This window comes from Sciurus vulgaris, assembly GCF_902686455.1.
Source record: "Sciurus vulgaris genome assembly, chromosome: 14".
Classification (NCBI taxonomy): Eukaryota; Metazoa; Chordata; class Mammalia; order Rodentia; family Sciuridae; genus Sciurus; species Sciurus vulgaris.
Window position 1 is genome coordinate 64,674,651 of NC_136475.1, and position 25,306 is coordinate 64,699,956.

At 38.2% G+C, this 25,306-nt stretch overlaps 1 long non-coding RNA gene across 1 annotated transcript in view; it reads right to left on the bottom strand.

Annotated features, from left to right (window-relative positions):
* Window positions 1-23,565: 23,565 nt before the first annotated feature.
* The window catches only part of LOC306643661, a 68,376-nt gene continuing 66,635 nt past the window's right edge, over window positions 23,566-25,306 (bottom strand). Inside the window, exon 3 of the long non-coding RNA XR_013759024.1 lies at window positions 23,566-23,783. This is a non-coding gene — a long non-coding RNA (uncharacterized lncRNA). The remainder of the gene's footprint in view (window positions 23,784-25,306) is intronic.

Sequence of the window (25,306 nt, forward strand, 5' to 3'; positions counted from 1 at the left end):
TTGCTAAGTCAAAGAGATTCACTATAAAAAAAGAATATTGACCTCAGATTCATGCAGACTTGGGTCCAAATCCCTGTGCTGTTAGTGGCTGGGCAAACTTAGGTAAATGTCTCTTTGAATCTTTCTTCCTGACTCTGTAGGTATGAAGGTGATAAACAATGTATGTGGAGGTAACTAGAAAAAATAATGGTGTTTATATCCATGGATTGTGTCTATGACAGTTCACTTGTATTCTTTACCAAAGAGAATATTGATTTTGTCTTTATGCCCTTTGAAAACACAGACAAATATTTACTTCAGTGGACCGTCTAGTTAAAACATTATCTTTCCTCCTCTTGCAGGTCTTAGGCTGCTGAGGGAGTAAGAGCTGGGGGTCCTTGGGTTCTAAAGAGCAGTAGTAGACATGGTTCTCTTTTACAGACAAATATGACCTTCAGATGATGAGCTGTTCTCCCTACAGATATATAGGTCAAATTGCACTTCCAAGAGAAGAACTCAGGTTCCCTGCCTTCAGACCACACATGCACATTGTTATTTTGAGGACACCCTGACCTTTGCTTCATTTCATTCTACCACATAAGGACCTGAATCACGGTTCTCCATCCCAGTGCATGGCTCCCGTATCCATCAGTTTGCAAACCAGATCTGTAAGAGCCATGCTTGACATCTTATTTCTGTCTGCGTCTTGCTTGTCACCAAAACTTGAAAGATTTAGCTCCAATATTTCTCAAATCTTTCATATTTCCATCACCTGTACCACCACCCTTTTTGCCTCTGTTATTTTCATTTCTTCTGGATGTCTCCATGGACCTTCCTTTCAGTATACCTGCATCTGCTGTATCTCTTTACTGCCTTTTCTACTCAGAAGTGAGAGTGAAGCTTTGATTGCATTTGGTCACCAGGTTGCTTGAAGGCAGGGCTGTTTATATTTTAATCTACAGGTTTAGGAGTACTTTACCTTTAAGAGCGATCCTTCGTACTGGACGGGAGCAGTGGGAATATGTTCTGCTATACTGGGAACACACAGAGGAATAACCCTGGTGTCAGAAAGCTCACATTCTTGTGGGCACAGATTGATGTAGAAACAAGATATTGAAAAGCAGTTCTCATACTGACGTGTGTGCAGGCCCCACGGAAGTGTGTGCACAGGGAAGAGGCAGGACTTTAAGGGGCCTTCATGGAGGCATCTGCTTCAAAGATACTTGTGCAGGGCTCTGGGATTTCTGCTTGGTGCAAGGGCCCTGTGTTTGTGGAATTTCCAATCCAGAGAATTGGGACTCAGAGAATATATCCCAAAAACGAGTGGATGGCATGTTAAGGACTTTAAACTGAAGGGTGCTGTGGGGCCTCAGGAGCAAGGTCTCTTTATGACTGCTCTTGTCCTTCCTGCTGCTCCTTTTTCTCCCTTAAGGCAGCTGACAGAAGTGAGAATTCCTTTTCTCCAAGATGGGTCCAAGAAACAGGAACCTCTTTCCTCTGAACCCAGCCATAACACCTGGAAGTATTACTCTAACCTTCCTTAAGCTCTTCTATGAAACAGCTGGCAGTAAGAAATTCTCTGACCTACCTTATCTTAAGTAGGTCATAAGACTTTCATTCCAGAAGGGAAGAGACATTGGAGTCTTTGAGAAAAAGGGTTCCATGATGGCATGTAGGCATAAAACCATACTGACTGCTGTTTGGAGAATGGATTGGAGAGAGGAGCAAACAGGAAAGTAGAGAGGGCAATCCTACAATGTTTGGGTAGGAAGTGAAGGTGGCCTTGAATGTGGCTCCTCAGAGGTATTTGAGCATTGGATTGGAAAGGTCAGGACGAGGGAACACAGTGTTCAAAGCCCGCAGGCAGGAGGAAGCACAGTGTGGCAGGGGAACCGGGAGGGAGGTTATGGGGGCAGTGCTGGGCAGTGGGCTAGACTGGAGGGCAGGGGTACATCTCAGTGCCCAGAGTTCAAGAGATAACATTTCTCTTGAGGGTGTGGAGATACTAAGGGTTTAAAGAAGAGCCTAGCAGATGAGCTGCACATTATAGAAGGAGCCTTCTTGGGAAACTCAGTACGAAGAGAGTCTGGAGTTCCATGGTTATTGAAATAGTCTAGGGATATTGAAGAAATGGTGTCAACACTGACACTTCTGAAATAGTTGTCAACAGTACAATTACTGTTTATCCAATGCCTATCATATACTGCCACCATGCCACCATGGTGATGTCATTTATAATCTTCCTCACTGGATTCCCTGCTACAGCTCCCCAAAGCTGAAAATGGAATTGATAGGATCCCAGGGGAAGCTGGATGCTTCCAACAGTCACTTCTCTTTGCATCCATGAGCCCTTTTGTGTGGAGTATAACATGGAGTGTTTTGTTGCTGTTTTTAGATAAAGAGGTTACTTTGATGAATTAAGTTTTCCAAAGGTTATAAAGCTGGGTATATTGCAAAAGTAGAATTTGAAATGCATTCTCTCTGATTGCAAAAATCATGTTCTTTACATCATTTCAAATAGCTCCTTATATTGCTATTTAGTAAAACCTGTGGTGGTGACATGTGGTTATTTATGTGAATATTTATCTCAACTAGAATGAGGACAGTGATTATGAATTATTTGTTGCTATGCCTTTTCAGTGTAAAGTACTGCAGTCTTAAGTTTGTTGACTATAAGAACCCATAGAATGAAATGGCAGTTTTCCTATTAAGAATCTGAAGTCCCCCTTCATTCCATTGCCTACTGAGTCTTCTGTCTTTTTCAATGAGAAACAGCATAAGTGGGGGCTGCCATCTTGTGTCTCCATCTTTTTAAAAGTCATTAGTCCCCATGGCTGCAAGAAGTACAGAGGAGAAAGACTTACACCATCCCCAGAACTTCTTTATGTTTCCCACTCACCCTTAGATCCAACTTCCCCAAGCCCACATACCCTCAGTTCATGGTCCTTCACTCTGAAGCATCTGCAGGGCCAATAACTGAAGAATCATAGTGTAGGGATATTTGAAAGGCTGTGGATGTCAGCTGCCTAATGGAGTCTGAGAATTACACACACACATGGATACAGAGAAGCAGGGTTGCTGGGAGAAAGGATGCTGGTTTTGCAGCCAATTAAAATGCATACTGCATAACACCAACATTTTTCCACAGTGCCAACAGTAGGTTTTAATTATGCAGTAATAAAAAAATGGAGAAACAGCAGTAAATTGCAGTCTATTTCTATGAATGATCTTAGTTCAATAGCTAAAATCTACAAATTACATAAAACAAATATTTCAAACTAAATCACAGAGTGTTTGTAGAACAGGGGTTCTGCAAAAGGTATCAGCATTTTTTATTGCCACCTTGCTGCTCATGGTTATATAGTGCAGCCACTGAATTGGGAATGGAGTGATCGAGCCCACGCTGGGGACAAAATGGATTTGGCACATGGGGCAGGAGATAAAAATGAGAAACCCCATGCCCTGGAGTGATGAAAAGGGATCTGCCTGGTTTGCAGGGCTGGTGGAGGGTCCTCCTTGACTCCCTCTGGCTTCAGGGATCTGGCAAGCAAGGGGAACCTTGTTCTGTTGACCAGGCATGGTGGGGAGAGGGCATCAGCTGTGTCCAAGGCAGGGGATCATGGTGTGTTGTCTGCTCAGAGTACAACCTGTTGGTGTTGAAAGCCTCCATCATTGTAAGAGGGGGTGGCAGTAGGAGGCATCCTACTTCTCTGAGCTCTTAGCAGTCCAAAGCTCCCCTTTGAAAACCTGAGATGGCAAATCCAGGTTTTGCCAAGTATGAAGCTTATAGAATTTTGGGAAAGGAGTTTAGGCTTTTTGCAAATTTAATAAAAATAGGTGGCCATGTGAATAAACTTCTGAGGCATAAGTTTAATTAGTTTCACAAGAATCTACCTTTAGCTATGACATTGGGTATCTACATACTTACAGGATGTGTGAAAATTTTTATTAACCTCATGCAGCCAACAAATCACATGGCAGACAGAGCAATATCTTTAGCCTGTCACTCATTCAGTTGTGCACATCGGATCAGGATTTATGCAAACCAATGATTGTTTGCTGTTTACTTTGTGCCAGGCACTATTTGCCTTGCTACTGCTTTGTTGCTTCACACCTTCCCAACAGAATGTTAACCTTAACAAGCCACTTTGAATGACAGAGAATGGCATGGAGGGAACACTTTCTTAAGAAAGGAATGTGAATTTGCTGCTGCAAACCCTCAGCTGGGGACACTTGTCTTTTCCTTATAAAAAATTGCCATCCTGTGATAGTGCCCATGGTACCAGAAGGTTCTTAGCTTCCTCAGACAGCTTGGCCCATAGGTCCCCCCACAACCAGCATCAATTCAGTGAACACCCAGAATTATGTGCACCTTACTCTGAGACTGGGGCAGCTTATAAGGATCACCAGAGGCCCTTGATAAAAACAGATTTCTAGAGCCTACCCCAGACCTCCTGAAACAGAAGCTTCAGGGATAGGTCTGCAATTTTTTACTTGGAAGAAATATTGTAGGTGTTTCTTAAAATTGAGTGAGTTTGGGAAGCACTGAATCAAAGGAGAGGAGAAACTGATTTTAAGGTAATAAGGGAGTGTGAGTTTTCTCTGCGTTAACTAATCAAGTGATAGGAAAAGATAGAGGGGCATAACATCCCTAATGATGAGTAGGGGGAAGAAAATTGGAAAATAATAGAATTGTGAGTTTATTACATGCCAAAAACTACACGAAACACCTTTACATGCATTTCATTTAGTATTCCCCAGGGATCTTTGAGGCAGAATCATTTCCCCCTCCCTTTTATACATGTATGTTAGGTAACTTGCCCAATTCACATGGCTGTGAAAGACGGAGTCCAGATTGGAATGCTAGCAGCAGGATAGGAGACCCCCGCTTTGTTCTTCCATGGCACACAGAGTGAGACTCTGCCTGTCCCTGGAGAAACTGCAATGTCCAACATTGTGACTGGATGAAGAGCCCAGACTACTTCCCACCTGTAGTGGCAGCCCTACAACAAAGGCATTGCCTGTGCGGTTCAACACCGAGGGCATAGGGCTCCCCAGGTGGCCGAGGCAGAGACTTGGTGCTCATGTCTTTAGCTGTGGGACACTCTGGGCTCCCATAGTAGTTATGCCCTTGGCCACATAGAGAGCACAGTGGCACTGGCAGAGAGAGACACCTGTGGGCAGGGACATGGATGGTGCTGTGTGCCCACCCATTGGTGGGAGGATGGTTTGGCATTGCACAGTGACTGAGAGAGTGGGCTTGAGGTTCACGCAGCCTGGGATGGACCCACATGATGATCACTGTTTCTATGGATGCTGTAGCAGATTACATGAATTTATACCCTTTTATTATCTCCTGATTCTGTGGATCAGGTGTTCAAGTAAAGCACAACTTAGCAGTGTCCTCTGCTCAGGGCTTCAAGGGACTGAAATCAAGGTGCTGGCAAGGTTGGGGTACATATCTAGAACCTCTGGGAAAATTCCACTTCTAAGCCCCATTCAGGTTGTGGCTAATTTAGTTCTTCACCATTGAAGGACTGAGATCCTTGTTTACTAAACATGTGGCTCACTTAAATTTCAAACCAAAAATGGCATATCATTCCTGCTCATTCTTTGAATCTCCAACTTCCTCTTCTGAGGACCAGTGAAAGATCTCTTCTTTTAAGGACTCCTGTGATTAGATTGTATTACAGGAGAATGTCTTTTAAGGTCAGGTGATGAATAGGTACAAGCGAATTCATCATGTAATTTTGAGGCACAAAACATATTCACAGGAATAACACAAGGGGTCAAAGATCATGGGTCCCAAATTCTGCCTGCTGCAGTGACCTTGGTTGAGATCTCTTGGACTTATTGGCCTCAAAAACACCAGTTTTATAGAGATATGGTATTTACAGACTCCAAGCTATTTTTATTTTGCTCTAACATAAGGAGTGATACATTAGTCTGAAATTCAGCACTCCAAAGGGCAGCATATATTTTCTAAATGATGACTTGAAAGCTAAGAATGAGCAAAAGTAATTTCTTTTGGAAAATCTGCTAAAATAGTATCTAGAAGCAGCGTGTCCCATTTATTCTTCCCTATCCTCCACCTACCATTCCACCTCCTCTCTCACCATGTTGCTTTGAAAGTTTTCTAAAATCTTTTTCATTAAATTCTGGAGTGTAAGGCTAATGGACACCATTAGACTGGTGATAATGCCAGATCACACTTAAGTATTTTTTCCCCCTGAAAATGCATACCTCCAAGTAATGACATTTACAAAGAGTATTTGAACCAATGTCTAATTTGAAGAAAATGAATACCTTAAGAAATAACATGGATACCTTATAATTTTCCAGTCAAAAACTGTCAAACAGAAGTTCTCACATACTGCAATTTTTTCACAGTAATTCACTCAAAAGTACTTCCTTCCACTGTGCCCTTTGCAAAAGCTCATTGAGATTCCCACTCTCCTATAGGTTATTGGAAATGGATGTGGTATTTCTGTGTACTTTCCAAAGAACATTTTAGCATTGAACAATGACAATAAGGCTGGAAAAATGAGAAACTAAATTCAGTTCTACAGTTTCTAAGATTTAAATGCACCATTTTTCAAGGCTGGCAAGCTTTATATGCATGCTACTTCTTGATAGTACAAAGAGAACAAACAAGAGCCTTAATTTTTCTGAGTACAAAACAATGGAAAAAATCTATTTTTAATTAGCCTAGACAGATATGAATGATGAGAGTAATGCAGGCTCTGTATTTTATTTGCATTGTTTTTCCATTTGGACAGGGATAAATGACCTTGATTTCAACATAATGGATGAGTCTTTTAATCAACTTTTATATGGACAATCAGCTGATTTGAAAATCTTGCTAAACAGAGTGTGCTGCCCAGAACCACAGGTGCCAGACTGGTTTGTACAGCCCATTAAGTGACAGTAGATAGTGGCAGTAGACCTATGTTCTAGTGTTGCTTTTTAACAATGATCTTATTTGCACATGGCATTTTATTTTTATGAGAATCAAAGTTATGGTCCTATGTGTTCATTTTAGAAATATTAGAAAATAAGAAAAAAAACTTCACAGATTGCCTCACTCTCTCTCCATATGTACATATATATTTATATATATTTATTTATATATAAATATTATTTTATTTATAATTTTTATTATTTTATTTATAATTTTAAAATTATATATATTTATTTATATATGAATATATATACATATTTATTTATATATAAATATGTATATATGTACATATTTATTTATTTCCAGATTTTAAAAATGCATATGTGGATAAATTAAGCTATACAACATGGTGTATATGGTAGGTGGATTTTATGGTGGCAATGTTTACTATGATCAGTGGTTATAATTACAATTTCTGAAACTCTGGGTGTTTCCAGGTTACTTTCTGTGACCATTTACAAGGTGTGCTCCAGCAATCCTTCTGCTGCTCATCCAGCTTTTTGGCATTTTCCAAAGAGGCTGTGAGTTCAGGGGATGGGTCACAGTCTAAGGGAGCTAAATCCTAATTATTGATTCATGATAGTATTTTTAGATTTCTCCACTCACGACTCTGGGAATATGTCTCCTGCTACAACCTGATTCTAGAGGGCTTTCAAAAGTCTCTTCATTTAATTCCTACCATCTTCAGAGGCTGATGAGCACCAACAATGGACTGAGACTGGTTAAGTTACTTAACCAAAAGACCAGTTACGACGAGTATTGACACTTCTTAATTCCAAGGTCTTGGTTCCTCCTATTCTTCATTTCACCTGTCAACCCAGGAAAGGGAGCTTTGTACAAATATTTACATGGTCAAAGGTGCAAACTCACAGTTATAAGATGAATACATTGTGTCCATTGGCCAGTATAGTGACTGCACTTAGTAATGCTGCACTAAATACTTGAAATTTGCTAATAGAGTAGATCTTAAGTATTCCACTGCAAAAGGTAATTATGTGAGGTGAAAGCTATGTTAATTAACTTGATTAGAAAGTATTTCATAGTGTTTATTCTATCAGAGCATCACATTGTACACATCGAATATGTAAAATTTAAGGTGTCAGCTACCTAAATAAAGCCCCCAAAAGTGGATATTGCTCCCAAAATATGAATCGGAAATACTGAATTTGGTCAAAATAGGCTTATGTGGAATTATGACTACTAAATGGGAACACTTAGCCAACATGTTCATTATTCTTCAGAGAAATAATTTTAAAGTTCCTATAATACCATATCAAATGCTAATAAGTTTTGGAGGAATTTAATAAATGGCTTAAATTAGAAAAGTTTGCATACTTTATGAAACCAAGGAAACCTGCTCTAAAGTGAAAAAAATGCAAATGATTATATCCCAGTATTTCCCCCAGAAAATATTTACCTTTCTTAAATAGTGCCCAAGCCTATTTCAAAAAGCAAATCTTTAAAATTTATCCCATTTCAACTTCAAGATCTTCAGCAAATTTTTAAAACGTTCTAAAGGAGAATAGATAAATGAATCATGAGCAAAAAGTACTTTCACACAAGAAATATGACAGTGCCTAAGCTGTTAAAGGAGAGGAGCGTTGCTATAAAGTTACCTCTTTTTGTTGCTGTGAGGCTGATGTCACCTTGACTAAGTATGGAATTCATCACAGTCTCATGATCAGTTTATAAGATACATTAGGAAAATACCCCCATCACCCCATATTCTCACTACCTAGTATTTGAACAAAACTTAATATATTGCCCAACTTGAACACTTATTCTAGGAAGTTACAGTTGGATGGTGGTAAGATGCTCTGCTAAGCCATTCAGAGAAGGCAAGTAGACAACAGTTATGTAATTTGTTCTCAAACAGTTGGAAGAAGGGATTTTTGATGTTTCACCATAAAGAAATTAAAAATGTTTGAGGTGATAGATATACTACCCTGATGAAAACATTAAACAATGTATATCACATAGTACCCCATTCGTGTGTATAATTTTTATGTGTTGTTAGAAAAGCAAATTTAATTTACATTTAAAAAATGATCATAAAGTTAATAGACCTGTCCCTTAAGAAATGGGAGAGAGGGAAAGGCAAATGGAAAGGAGAAAAGTAAACTTTTACATGGTGGTGATTTGCTACGAGAAGCTATTTAAAACTAGGTGTACCAGGCCTGAAAGCAATTCTAAAAGAGAAACTCCAAAGATGTTTTAAGCAAAGACAGTAATATGGGTGCCAAGCTGCTTGAAGGGGGTGAAATATCATTTGGTTGCGGAATTCTGGCTTGTTACTTGAACTGGGAGTTTTATTACCTTGTATATTTATCCAGTATATAAGAATTCTGTATTATTTATAATAGCTATCATGTTTTTCACCTGTCAAATCAGCAATGAGAATTCCTTTGCCTTCAGAAAATATATATGAAGAGTTACTCTTTTGGAAAGATCATAAAGGATGAATAATAGAACAAGAGGGTTGTATCAGAGCAATAGAATATTTGCTCTTTTTTAGGTTAAGAATCTGTTTTTTTCTTTGTAGACATTAGTAATTGTGTTTGAAAATGCTTTTTGCAAATTTAAATAAACATTATTTAAGACTTTGGAAATTTGTAAGTGAAGTATATCTAGAGAGCCAAAAGTCAATCTATTTTAAATATATTTAAATGTTTATATTTTGTGTTATAGAAAAATATAAATATTCTACATATTTATGCCATGTGATGTTTAGATACATGTCATATATACATTGCTTAATGTTAATTCAGTGTAATCATATTTATCTCCTCAAACATATATCATTTTCTTATGGTGAAAACCTTTCATCAGTGAGTACTAAGTTATGGTTAGACAGGGGTAAGAAGTCCTGGTATGCTGCTGCACATAGGGTGACTATAGATAATAATAATGTGCTGTATGTTTCAAAAAGCAAAGAATTTCAAATGTAGTCTATCTATTTTAAATCCTTCTGGTCACAGTTAATAGACCCGTCCCATAAGAAATGGGATAGAGAGAAAGGCAGATAAAAATGGTGTTGGGAGGCAAGTGTGTAGAGCAGAGGAAGAGAGTGACTGAGTTTTCCTTTTACTCATCCTATCCTGCAACATGTATCCAGCTATGCCTCTAAAGTTAATCCCTTTTCTGCTTTGGCCAGGGCAAACATGGGCCAAAGGCTGAGGTTAGAAGTCTCTGATGGCTTTGATAAAAGTGCATTATTCTGAGGAAGCACTGATGCTCTTATTAAGGAGCATTTAGGCAGGTAGGTAGAAAGATGTGTGAATGTGAAGAATCCACGTGTGATGCGGCACCTGCTTAGAGAAATAAGGAAGCTTGAGAAAACCCATGCAACCTGCACTTCCCTCACTGGTGGTAAGGGTGAGAGGTGGTAAATGCTGAAAAACACTGAACGGACATTTAAATTATTTTTTAAATAAAAAGAAGGTATTTATATAATATTTGGTCTTACCATAATAACTAGTAATTATTTGAAAAGATGAGCCCATATAGTTCATAATTTTTAATTAAAAATTACCTTATTATAGGGGCCTATGTTGAGTTGTAATTACTCTAAATATATTACTTTGCACGAAGTGGCACCTTCTGTTGACCAAAGGGCTATGATATTTTAGAGGAATATTGAAAACAGCAGAACTGCCTTTTGCATATGAGATTTAATCATCATTTTTATTTCTTTTTTTTCATTTTTATTTCTGATGGTGATTGTAATGAAACACCTCAGTAATCATTTCATCTGACCTCTGCAAAGCACATTACCTATGTTCTAGATCTTGCAGTACTTTTAATTAGGTAGGTAATCTAGAAGTAGAAAGATCTAGCCATTATGCATAAAATCTAATGAAAGTATTACTGAATGAGCCAAGGAAGATGTATTTTTAACTAAAATGAACAGTAACTTTCTTTGTTTAACTTTAGTTTCTTAAAGAAATCAAAAAACTTAGGAACTGAAAGGTGTATAGAAATTCAGATTCAAAGAACTCAAGGAACATTTCAGCAGAGTCACCTGAACTGATCGACTTTTCTTTTCTCCAAGTGTATCTTTAAATTAGATGAGTAGGTGCTAAGAACGACTGAATGGGATATTTCATGTCAAGATTTGGGGGTGGGGTGGGCATAGCCAGGCAGGGTGGCACATGCCTCTAATCCCAGTGACAGGGGAGGTTGAGGCAGGAGAATCTTGGGTTCAAAGCCAGCCTCAGCAAAAGTGAGGTGCTAAGCAACTCAGTGAGACTCTGTCTCCAAATAAAATGCAAAGTAGGGCTGGGAATGTGGTTCAGTGGTTGAGTGCCCTCAGGTTCAAACCCCAGTACTCAAAAAAAAAAAAAAAAAAAAAAAAAGATTGGGGGGGGGGGAGGTACCGACCAGAGAATAAGGTTTTAAAATGTCTTAACTCTTGCATTTAAGTAGGCACTTAAACTAAACCTTATTTGTGCCAAAGTGGACCCAAGTTATGTACACTGTGCCTTCTCATGCTGCAAACACATGTATCTGCTAGGGGAAAAAAACCCAATAAAACCAAAATGTTAAAAATAAAAATAAAAGCTGAATGTAAATAAATGAAATACCTATGTGTGAAATAAAGAGGGAACCCCAAAACAATCTACAGTAGAACATGAAATATAGACTTAAGACTGCAGGGATCTTGAGGGGAGCTCTTGCAGAAGCCTTAGAGGTTTGGACAGCTGCCCCAGTCATTGAAAAGACACTTAAGGAAAGCAAGAGAGCAGTAATGAAGCTTTGTGGGTGCCAAGGGCTCTAAATTAGATGAAGAAAGTCAGTTACAAAAGAGCAAACCCCCAAATTTAACTTACATTACTGTTACAGTACTGAAGTCATTCATAACTTGAGATATTATGAGTAAAACGGATTCAGACACTTCTGAAGTCCTCAAAGAGGCAAACATTAAAGTACTCTATATAGACATTTCTATAAATCAGAGCCCTTGAAAAATTCTAGAAAATATGACCCTCACTGAAAATGAGCTCATAATGAAAATTGTGTAAGAAAATTATGCATTAAGAGAAAAATTACCTAATTTAAAATATTAATGGTGAAGAGTTAGTATCCATTAAGTGGAGCAAATAGAGCAATCTGAAAGGTTTTAAATAATAAATGTGTTTAAAGGGCTTATAGAGTTAAATAGAAGAATAGAAATCATAATAAATGTACTAATGTTATAAAAAAGAACATATAGATTTGAGAAAGTAATAAAACTTCTAGAAAGAACAAAAACCTATAACCACTTGGAAAACTATGGATATAGTTGAATGACCAGGGGTTGCCAGAGCTTCGAGAGGAGAGAGGGTTGGACAGAGGTCCTGCAGAGGATTTTTAGGGCAGTGAAAAGACTCTGCATGACTACAATGGTGGATGCATCTCAGAGACACTTGTTCAAATACAAAGAGTGTTCAACGCCTATAGGGAATCCTATTTATGTGGAAACTGAAAAATTATGTGCCTATACCTAGAATGGTCATCCCATGAAGAGCTCTTTTGTTTTTGAATAACAAATAAGGCCAAAGACACTAAAACTTGCAAAAAGCATAATGAAATCCATGTAAGAATGAATCTTTGTGTTACTTGGTCCTCAGCACACTCCCAAGGTAGTTGTTTCTATTCCCTGTTTTACAGATGAAAAAGCTAAGGGTTAAATAGGTAAATAATATGCACAGTGTCACATGACTTAACATGTTATGGAAACAGATTTTTCACCTATTTTCTTTCATACTGGAATAGATGAGACACATGTAATTGGAAATTGCCTCTAAAGAGAAGGGAAATTGCTCTAATCCACATGAAAAATCCAAGGACCAGAGGTGCAGTTGGCTTTGTCATTTGTTGGGCAACTCTTCTGGGAGACAGCCATGGAGGAGAGACCACGTGGGATCTGATTAAGGAGCTGACGTTAGCTGGTCAGGCCTTCCCAGAAGAGAGAATGGCTCCTTCGTTTGTTTCTGAAAGCATTTTATAAATCATAAATCATGTAGAAATTGTCAGGTATTATCATTACTGTTATATATTGCCTGAAAGTCCTTGTGCTTCCCAGAACCTTTATGAAAAATAAAATTCAGATTATTTTAATAATAAATTTTCAGATAACATAATTTATGCCAAAAGGGTAGCATATGAACTTTACTAGAAGATTTTCACCATGTCTCTGGACTGGAGAGTGAAATAAAGTTACACACACCAAACTTCAAGAACATATGTGATTTCTGCCAGGCGCACTTTGTCATCAACCTTCAGTCACTATAATTTCTTGGCCTGCAATATCACCTACAGTGAGGACAATGTGAAATTGAGCTTGAGACCTGGGAGAGAGCAGAAACAAGCATAAAGATTACAAATTCTCGGGGAGTCTAAAACTAGCATCATTAATATTTCCATTGTAAAGAAAAATTTTCCAAAACCTGGATGAAATTGGACTCCTAATACCATGCACAAAAATCAGCTCAATATATATTACTTAAATGTAAGACTTGGAAGTATAAAACTCCTAGAAAGAAATGCATGGGAAAATCTTGATATTGGTCTTGCCAATGATTTCTTGGATGTTACACCAAAAGCACTGTCTACAAAGGCAAAAATAGATAAGTGAGACTTTAGCAAATTAAAACGTCTCTTCACAAGAGAGGAAACAATCATTGGCTTGAGAGACAACCTACAGAATGGGAGAAAATACCTGCAATCCACACATCTGATAAGGGATCAATATCCAAGCTACATAACAAACTCAAAAGCAAACCCCCTAATAACCAGATTTAAAAATGGGTAAAAGATTTGGATATATATTTCCCTGAAGAAGATATATATTAAAAAAAACAAGATATTTGTATGAAATGTCAACATCACTATCATGAGAGGAATGGAAAATCAAAACCACAAAAAACAAAAATCAAAGACAAAAGATAAGTGTTGGTGAGAATGTTGATACTTTGGAACACTTGCAAGCACACTGCTTTTTTTATTTATTTATTTATTTATTTTTTTTATTGTAAACAAATGGGATACATGTTGTTTCTCTGTTTGTACATGGCGTAAAGGCATACCATTTGTGTAATCATAAATTTACATAGAGTACTGCTTTTGGTAGAAACATGAAACAGTGTAGCAGGTATGGAAAAACAGGATGGAGTTTCCTTAAAACAATTAAAAATAGAACTATCATATTATCCAGCAAAGCCACTTCTGGGTGTATATCCAAAATAATTAAAATCAGGATCTTGAATAGACAATGTTTAAAAAAAATCTGTACATCTGTATGGGGAATATTATGATAATTCAATACATGTGGACAGTATGCATTCGCCAAATCAGGGTAGTAAGCATTTCTATCTCTTCAATCATGAATCATTTGTTTTTCGTGTTAGGAATCCCATACTCTTCTTTTCTAGTCATTTTGAAATATATCGTGGATTGTTTTTCCTAGTGTTTACCTTGCTGCACTGAAGAACCCGGGGCGACTCCTCCGTTCTAACTTTGAAGAGATATCTTAGTGTGCTCCTTTGAATGACCCAAAGATTTACATATCTGTTCTCTACACAACCATCAATCCGCATATCTCTGGGTTTGTATTATTGGCATTTACTTCCAGGGCAACACTGGCTTCATAGTTTGCCTGAAATTCTTGTTTAAGCTCATTTTTGTTCTTTGCAATAAAATATTTTTCTCTCTCTTTCTTGGTTAGCTCAGCAATGCATTTAAATGCTTGCACCATTTTATCCAGGATCTCCATGTTCTGTGGCAGGGGGCTTCTCAGAACTTTTAGCCTGCCAAATGGATAGCCATATCCTCAAGTCATTCTTTACACTGAAACTAGACTGCAATCTCCAAATGTGAATCTGGTCATACCTCAGTTCATTGTCTGCTTGTCATCAGTGCTTTCAGCTACTGTAAGAATAAAGCCCACATCCTTAAAATGACCCCCCGCAGGCCCTGCCTGTTCTGGAGGCTTCTTTACCTCATTTTGTGCCTTGCCCTTCTCAGTTCAGTTGTAACCTCCTTTACTTCCTTGAAGGAGAAGTTTCTTTCAAGGTCAAGGCTTTTACATACTCTATTTTTTTTTGCCCTGGCTCACTTTGCTTGAGTCAGCTCCCCTGCTAGAACGTAAGCTCCATGAGGGCAGGAATCCTTCTTTTGTGTTCAGTGCTGACTGCTCCATACTCTGGTTACAGCAGCACTCCACCAGTATTTGTCGAATGATTGGAATCATTCAAGAGTGAATGCCTAAGGAGTGAACACTTTCTCTTCTTCACTTCTCCTATGTACCTTATCTTTTAAATAGGACCATGGATTCTGTCCTTAGGCTAGAAATTTGGAGACATCTTGGTTCCTCTTTCTCTTTCATTTCCAGTTGCTAATCATCTTCCTAAACGTCTAAGAAGAAATCATTGTTGCTTCCACTGCACAGCCTGAATTCATTATTTTTTGCTTGGATGAGTACATATATTTTCTAAATGATTTCATTGGTCTAAGTTGGCACCTGCCAGCAAGTTTTTGTTTCTTTTCTTCATAAAATCATTAAATAACTCCTCATCAATGCCTCAGTTTGACATGTATATCTTTTGGTTACCCTTCCTCACTCCCTTCCTCACCTCTATTCCACATACATCCCAAGCTCTAGTTAAACTGAACGAACACTCATGGAACACTTACTATATGTCATGCTCTGCACTAGGCACAGTAACACACATAACCTCAGTAGATTCTCAGAAACCATGCTGTGCATTCCTGGTGAGTAAATGGAGATATAGAGGGGAGAAGTGGCTTGGCCTCATGGTCATCTGACTCATCTATGGCAGAGACAGGATTGGAAGTTGGGTCTTCTGAGACTAAAGCCCATGTTCTTCCTGCTGGTGTTACCAGAAAAAAAAAAAAAACCAAAAAACAAAAAAACCTGCAGGATCTCTTGGGAAAGAATGAAGTGTATCATGTTATCACCAAGGTAAATGGAAAACTGATGTGATGTTCATATAACAATTGGATAAATTAGATGCCAGTTAAAAGAAATGTACTTGTAAAGGGTCCCTGAAGGAAGTTTGCATGTATATGTATGTGATTTTCTACCCCCCACTTCTCTGCATCTCTTCCTTTCCTGTACTATGGACCAAAAACATAAATAAATAAACAAACAAACAAACAAACAAACAAACAAACAACTGTGCTTAGAGACAAACTCAGACTTACTCTGCTTCTGGACAGGACTGGAAGCCTGGCTGTATATTAATAATTGTGACAAGGTTTAGAATTAAATTTTCCTCTGCTTGAAAGCTTATGGCCCACTTATTATTTCTTGGCCCTCGTGTTGTTGTTTTCCTCCTGTCATTCTTACCTAGAATGAACTCCTGGGACCTACACGTTCCCCCTATTTTTTTTTCCCCCTTGGGAATGGCCAGATCTCAAGGGCCCTATCATTGGCTCTCAGAGTTCTGATCCTGGCAGTCTGAATTAATCCATCTGCCTATCCTTGTTTTATCTCAAAATAACTTTTAAGTACCTCCACTATCCCAATAGACTTCCCCAACCCCCACAAGTTCTGATAGTTTTAGGTCCATTTCACACACTGTTTCCAGAGTAATCTACTTACATACAAGTTAGGACTGTGTCATTCCTTTGTTTAAAATCTTCAATAGTTTCTGGTCAGCACAGGCTTAGCATAGATGACACCTGCCCTCCAACAGTTTTGTCTCTCAAAATGTAGCAATACTGTCAAAAAAAGTCCTTCCTCCCATTAGTCTATCCCTTTACTTTGTCTTGTATTTTCTTCTTAATGCTTTCAAGGGGTCTGCCATTACAGTGCACTTTCATTCATTTATTGTTTGTCTCCGTGGGTGGAATGAATGCTTTGTCTTTTTTGTTCACTCCTATGTCCTTCCAGGGCCTAGAAGAGGACCTGGCATAGAGCAGGCATTCAATAAATAATTGTTGAATGAATAAATAAAAAAATGAAACTTTCCCCTCTATCTGAAGTTCCTTTCTCTTTCGTGGTTTATATTGCTCTATCAGTAGTAGTAAGCTTAGCAGTCACTTTCTTACGAAAGTGTTTCTAATTACAAAGCCCCTAACAGAATCTGCAGAAGGTGTCTCTCCTCAGTACCTCCATGATACCTCGATATGTGAAATAAGAATTGCTATGAGGTGAATATTTGTGTCTCCCCAAAGTCTGTATGTTGGAGTCTGAATCCCCAGAGGGATGGCAATTATAGGAGGGGTTTTTAGGAGGCAATTAGATTTGAGTGAGGTTGAGAAGGTGCAGGCTTCATAATAGATCAGTGCCCTTACAGAAAAGGAAGAAACTAGACTTCTCTGTCTTCACCATGTCAGTATAGAGTAAGGAACTGGGCCCTGACCAGGCACCAAATCTGTTGGCACCTTGTTCTTAGACCTGCTTACCTTTAGAACTAGGAGAAATCAATGTTATTTAAGCCCCCAGTCTATGGTATTTTGTTACAGTAGCCTAAACTGGAAAACTAGTTGTAACAATACATTGAGTACTTACCATATGCCAGGTATATGCCCAATGCCTTATATGTTATCTCATATAATCTCCAGACTAACTCTATCAAGTAGGTGTCATCAACCTCAGATTGTAGACAAGAGAACTGAGTCTTAGAGAGGATTTATTTTGCTTAAGGGTACCAATGAGATTAAGCAGTTGACCTGAGATTAGAACTCAGGAAAGTCCTTTTTTGGAATAGTGGATGAATAGAAGGATACAAGAAAACATGTCATAGTACGCAAAATTAACACCACATACACTGTGTTCAATTATCTGTGTTCAATAACCACTTTTTGTACTTCTCAGAGAGGTGATAAGATTGGTTGACTTATATTGTTAGCTTTGTACATGCCAGTTTTCTCTGAAGATACTCCAAAACAGAATGAGCTGTGTATCCCTTGGTCTCCAATTCAATCTGATGCAAATATGGAAGTAAACTGACTTACACAAAACATGGTACAGAAACCTTCATCAGATGTGGTGATCAGGTGAGGACTTGAACCAACTTCATTAGAAGGTGGATATGTGTATGGAAAGTCATTTAACTTTGATGAACCTAGGTTTTAGCCACTCTTATAAAGACATTCTCAAGAACTGACTGCTTGTCTCTTGTCAAAGACTGCATTAAACTTGAGTTCACTCTCCCACTCCTCAACTCCTGTACATTCAACAGGAAAACAAATATTGCAAACACCCAGTCTTCAAAGTGTAGCTTTGGAGGGGGTAAGAGCGCCAGTTGCAAGATATGATGGAATGGGTGCCAAGAGATTTCTATGCTGACTTTTTGGAGATTTAGGCAGAAGCAAAGAAATGGCAGGACAACTATGTCATTATAAAATTGCTGAAAGGAAACAAGCAAGAACATTGCATGCTGAGGAGAGTCTGAAATTAAACACAGTACAAAGAAAAACAGAATATGTTATAAATGTGCTTTATACTCTGGAAAAATCCAATAAGATTATGAATTTGATAAAAATGAAAGCCCCAAGGTATTATGATAAAGCAACAGAATTACAGGCAAGAGATGATTGTAGAGACAACACAATTCCATTGTAGATAAAAAAAATGTACCTTAAACACCAAGTGGCAGAATAAACAAACGATAAAGTCAAATTGCTGGCATGAAGTCATATATATATAAATAGATCAAGAAATATTCTGCTTGAGGTATAATATGTTGAAACAGTAAAGATATCAAAAAGGAAGAGAAAGAGAGAAAAAATGTGCCTCTGTGCAAAAGGAAAGTACACAGAAGAGAAGAGCTTTAGGAATGGCATCAAACATCTTCCCATCATCTTAGATCATCTAAGATGGTTAGACTATCTTCTAACCCTGGGAGACAAGGAGCAACATCTACAGAGAGCTGAAGAAATGTGCAACCCCCTTGATCTTAGACCTTCTTACCTCTGGAACTTTGAGAAATCAATGTTATTTAAGCCACCCAGTATATGGTATTTTGTTATAACAAAAGTTTTCATTAATCTAAAGGCAACAGGTAAGTATTCATAAATATGAGAGCATTTGTGGAACATGACAACTATGGTTCCCCAAAAGTGCTTCCTTAGAACAACAACGATGTCAATCAAAGAATGAATCCAAATATTGAACTCAGCAATGGAGGAGGTGGTAAAGGATCACTGAACCCAAAGACATTGAACAGGACAAAATAATTGGGGGATTGCAGTGTTGCGATAGAATGGAAACATGACTTGTCTTAGTTAAGAAGAGTAAAATGCCAAGATAAATGTGGAGGTAAGAGAAGGAGGAGGAAGAAGATGAGAAAGAAATGATTTTAATATCCTCATAATTCATAGTAGGGAGTCAGTTGATATAATCTAAGACTGAAACATGAGGTTATGACTAAGGAGAGCATAATGGTTCCAACATCTTAATGTACTTCATAATCTTTTTTCTTGCTTAAGAGGAGTATAATATTTTAGGTCAACAAGTCATTTATATGAAGTTTGGCAATTTCTTTAATTTTACTTCAGCTTATTTTAATTCTGTTAAATTCATGTAAAATTAAATTTAACACTTCTAGTTAAAATATTATTCATAGTATAGTCCTAAAGTCATAAACTTATTTCTATACATCTCTGCTTCCCTACCTGAGAGGAGAGCTGAGAGTTTAGAGCAGCTAACTCCTGCCTCAGAGTTTAAAGCAGAGTTTTCCAACTTTTCTGTGTTCAGAAATCCCTTGGGACCACATTGGAATGAGACTCTGCCATTGTAATAAAACCCCTAGGTGATACTGCTGCTGGCCTCACTAGGAGCAGCTCAGTATGTTATCCATGAGGTCACTCTAGTCCTGGATTACTTGAGTTAGATTTCTGATGCCACTACTTAATGGCAGTTCTATGCCTGAATTTACCAATCTAAAATAAAGAACAATAACAATATCCCCACATAACATGCTTAGAACTATGCCTGATAACAGATGATGACTATAAACTATGATGAAAATTGGCCATTTTATAGTCATTCATATACCCTGGAATAGAAATCTAACTTTTGACTTTCAATTTCCCCCTCTGCAAAAATAACTACCTCCCAGAGCTGTTGCAATAATTAGAAATAACTTATGTCAGAGGTGCACATTAGTCTGGCATGGTAGAGATAACCAATAAATGATTATCAATGATCATAATTATATAAAATTATAATGTAATAATACTAATAATTTCTTTTAAGAACCTATATAGTCTTAGCTCTGCCAATTCATTTGTTCAGCAGTTCTCACTCACAATTTCTTCATTTACTTACTACTTAGGTTTTGGATGTATTCTATTTGTTCAGCAGCCTGGCTCAGGTGCAGGGAATACTTCAGTAAATAAGATATAAACAAAAACAACAACAAAAAATTCCAGCAGAGCTTTTATTCTAGTAGGTGAGAAGAAACAAGGGAACAATAAGCAAAGCAACAATAAGTGTTATGAAGAAAACTAAACCCAAAGGACTTAAAATCAGCATACTACACTAAAGCAGTCACATTAATGTTTATAGCTGCTCAATTCACAATAGATTGTTGAACCAAACTAGATGCCCTTCAATTGATGAATGGATAAAGAAACTGTGATATATATATACACACAATGGAATACTACTCAGCCATAAAGAAGAATAAAATTATGGCATTTGCTGATAAATGGATGGAGTTGTGTTCCATCCAGTGGAACCGGCGCAGAGAAAGGAGACACCACCAATCTTTAGTTTGATGAGATTTATTGCATCCTCCCTGTTTCTCTGTCTCCTTTCTTCTCTCTCTATCTTCCTTCTTTTTCTCTCTCCCTCTCTCCTCCCCCAGGCTCCTATCCTATCAGTCAATTATAGCAAAGCTTTCTCTCATGCAGAAGAGCATGCAGAGGAATGCCAGCATAACGCTATATAAATCACGAGCTGTCCATGTGCGGCATGATATTAGATAGCCAATCCTTGAGCCTGGTGTTAACACATCATAAGTCTCCAAGGAACAAATAACGGCAAGCAGCCTTTTTGGGTACTTCCTTATTTTGGTAGCCAGTGCCCTTTGGCTCACTGCCAGGCGCCATCTTGTCCAAGATGGCCCTCAACAGAGTTGGAGAATATCATGCTAAGTGAAAAAAGCCAATCCCCCAAAACCAAATGCCAAGTATTTTCTCTGATAAGTGGATGATGATACATAATGGGGGGCGTGGCAGGGAGGTAAGAGAAAAATGGAGGAACTTTAGAGGAAAATGGGGAGGGAGAGGTTGGGGGAAGGAAAGATAGTGTACTGAGACAGACATTATTACCCTATGTACATGTATGATTACACTAATGGTGTGAATCTACATTGTGTACAGCCATAGAAATGAAAAGTTTTACTCCATTTGTATACAATGAATCAAAATGCAGTCTGTAAAAATAAAAAAAAAATGATAAGGAATGGATAATGATACTGGGGTAGGGAAAGAGGGTATTAGAAGTGGGTCTGCCTGGGAAGGCCTCGCTGAGAAAGGGGCAATTGTGTAGGTACATAATACAGTGAGGAAGTAGGTCTTGGGAAGGTCTAGGGAAATTATTTCCAACAGGGGTTCTGAGATTAGGAGGTCAGTGTACTCAGTTCTGAGGGAGCTCAGTATAATGTTAGGAGATGGAGAAAGGCAAGGCCCAATCTGTACTCTCCAGACTAAAAATCACAGTTAAGTAGTTGGTTGCAAGCAGCATTCAGAAAAATAAGTAAATACATAAGTAAATCAGAGTGCAGAGTATTTTGTTAAGAGTAGTATTTGTCTGAGAGCTGGACATGGACACGCTTGTGTATACCTCCTAGTGTTTCAGTCAGCTTTTTTGTTGCTGTGACTAAATGACTCGACCAGCACAACTGTAGATGAGAAAAGGTTTATTTGGGGGGTTCATGGTTTCAATGATCTTTGTCCATAGGAGGCCAGCTCCATTCCTCTGGTCTCCAGGTGAGGCAGAACATCATGGTGGAAGACTATGGCAGAGGGAACCAGCTCACATGATGGCTGGGAAGCAGAAAGAGAGGTCTCAACTTGTCATATGCAAATATATTCCCCAAAGCCATGCTCCCCATTCCCGCCTTGTGCAGTCAGTCCACTACCACTCCAGTTACCACTCAGTGAATCCCTATCAGGGGATGACTTCACTGATTGGGTTAAGACTCTCACAACCCAATCATTTCTCCTCTGAACCTTCTTGCATTTTTTCACATGTGTAGCTTTTGGGGGACACCTCGTATACAAACCATTAACACCTAGATTATAAATTTCTTACTCTTGGAACCAGTACAAAAACATTTCCCATACACAGGAGAATTATGTAGCACCTTTCGGTTTATGCTTCATTCTGAAGGTCAAGAAAAGTCAGTGAAGGAGTTTGAGCAGTGGTGTAACATGGTTATTGTTGTCAAACCTTTTGATTGCTGTGTGGGAAACTGACTAAAGGGAGCAAGAGTAGAAGAAAACAGTTACAATCTTGCTGAATTGCCTCTTGCCTGTAGCACTGTGGTTTGCAGAACAGTGTCCCCTCCTTCCATGACTTCCATGTCCTCATCCATGGAACGTGTGACTATGTATGTTCGATGGCAAAAGGGAGTTTGCAGGTGTGATTAAAGTTGACATGAGTAGGTTCTCTTGATTATTCAGGTAGACACTATCTAATCACAAGTCCTCATGCATAGAGAAGAGAGGCAGAACAGGTGGTCAGAGTGATGTGAAGTGAGAAGCGTTACTTTCTATTGCCAGCTTGGTAGATGGAGGAAGGGGCTATGAGCTAATGCATGTGAGTGGCCTCTAGTAACTGGAGAGGGCAAGCAAGTAGATCTGAGAGCTCACAGAAACATGGCTCCTCCAACACTTCGATTTTTGGTTGTAATGTGTGCTAGATAGCCAGCCTACAGAACTGCCGTGTTACAAATGTGTGGTGTTTTAAGCCTCGTGTGATATTTTGTTATAGCAGTAATTGAAGAGTGACATAAGCATGTTGCCTTGCAATCCTGTCTCACCTCCTTCCTCCTCATGGATCTCTTCAGCATAGTGGCATAAGTTGCCTGGGCAGACCTCACTGCCCTCTGGCTTCCTCACAGAATCCTCCACTCCTTCCTGCTTTCTACTTCATGTCAGTTTTCATTCTGAATTCCCAGACCTTCTCTCTGGTTAGTCCCAGTAGGAATGACTAGGAGTATGGTACGCTCAACCTGAAATCTTTTGTTGTCCAAAAGGGATATAGAATAAAGCTGAGGAAATTTGAAGGAAAGGACTGAGCATGGGGGAGGATTGCAATTAGCTCCTTTCATTAGAGGAACTTGTTTATTTTCATTAAAATGCCAAAGCAGGTGGATTATCTCATAAGCTGCTGCCATTAAATGATGAAAAGTTGGTGATTAATTCACTCCAGGTTTATCATGACAAAGGACAATGGTTTGATATTTCACCTTCAAATATGGGGTAGAGCAAATAACATTTAACAAACTCTATAAATATTCAGGCAACTGGGGCCAACTTTGTGTTTTGTCACTGTTGACTAGACCAGAATTTCTCAAGTAACTATGGGCCAGATGGTCTTCAGGTAGGAATGAGTTATTATCATTTTTATTTATGAAAGTACATCATTTAATTGGTCTAATGAAAAATATTAAGGATAATTACTTATGGTAATTTACTCACTTATGATATCTTGGAATGGAGAAGAACTTCATAATTTTGACAGTGTTCTCATGTGTAAAACTCATCTCATTCTCATAAACATCTTCTTTGGTAGGGAGGACAGATGTTAGTTAACTCTTCTGCAGGTGACAAACAAGGGTTTCCAGGATACTTTGGGCCCATCCAAAGTAAGTGGCAGAACCTGGAACCCATGGTGTTTTTGATTCCTAATTAGCGTTTGACCTGTTTTCATGAAAGGTTCATCTTGTTTGTGTGATGTCTTGGGGAAGATGATTCACAGGAACTTAGTAGCATTGGCACTTTGAAATTTCATGGTTTTGAAACATTTCCAACCATTCAAACAGAGAGACCCCTCTTCTTGGTGACCAGTGAAGAAGGAATATAATTTAGATACTTCACGATGACTAGGGTGTATTGTTTTATGAATGCTACTTATTATATTGTGAAGTTCTTAAAGAAGGAAATGAGAGGGAGGGAGTATAAAAAATGGTGGAATGAGACAGACATTATTACCCTATCTACATGTATGATCACATGAATGTTATGAATCTACATGGTGCACAACCATAGAAATGAAACGATGTACCCCATTTGTGTACAATGAATCAAAATGCAGTCTGTAAAAAATTAAGAGATAAATAAAAAAGAAAAAGAAGAAAAAAAGAATTTGGGTTGTTGGTACCTTTCCAATGTGTTTGTGCATAGCCGGTCTTTTAAAGTTTGTTTTATTGTCTGTTCTCTTCTGTTTTTATCTTCTTCAGGACCCTATTTTCTAATACTCCCTTGTTTTCTCCACCAAGAAGTTAGGAGAACACGTCTCACCTATGGAACAATCTGTATGAGCTTTCTGACAGCCTACCTTATTGAATCTGATGTATCCTGACTGGTTCTGATTCCTGAAAGTCTGACTCTTAGCTATTATAAATAATGCACTATTAAAAACAGTCTATGAAGATTATTTTTAAAAAATATTGCTTAAAGTCTTATATGAATCTGAAAACAAATATGGAATTATATGTGTGTATATATATATTTGTAATCTAATATATATGTAAGATTACAAATGTGGCATCTTGGAATTGGTCCTCATTGACAATTTCTTCTATGATGCAGCAACTAAGTAACAGAGTTTAAATAGCAGATTGCAAAAAAGATCAGGATAATGTCAATTTCATATGTTGTTTAATTTATTATTTCTGTAAGTTTCTTGTCCAAGTCTTACTAATCTTCAATCATGCTCTGCTCTGCCATTTATAAATAGGTTCTAATTTTTATTTGGTAATTAAATCAACAGTGTTCATATATTGGTCTGAGAATGCAAATTCCAACACTGTTTGTTCCCCTCTAAGACTCTTGCACTTTAAGCCACATTACTGATGCTCATTAAAAATGCAGAAACTATTTTTTGGGGAAATGTCTTTACTTTATAGGAGGTGGTTCATTGAATACCCAAGGTATTCACAATGCCCAGGAGAATCTGAAATGAAAACATTTTAAAAGAAAATAAAAACCATGTAAATGTGCAAAGGCAAAAGGTCATGATCAGGATAGAGAGCGAATTCCAAGGGCATTGACCTATAGTGTACTGGAGAGCCTCAGGAGCTTGTCAGCTGGGAGGGATGACAGAGCAGACTCAAACTCTTGCCATGTGAGCCAGAATCCCTTCTCCTTTCTTAGATTGTCTGAAGTTCTTCCCACCTTTAT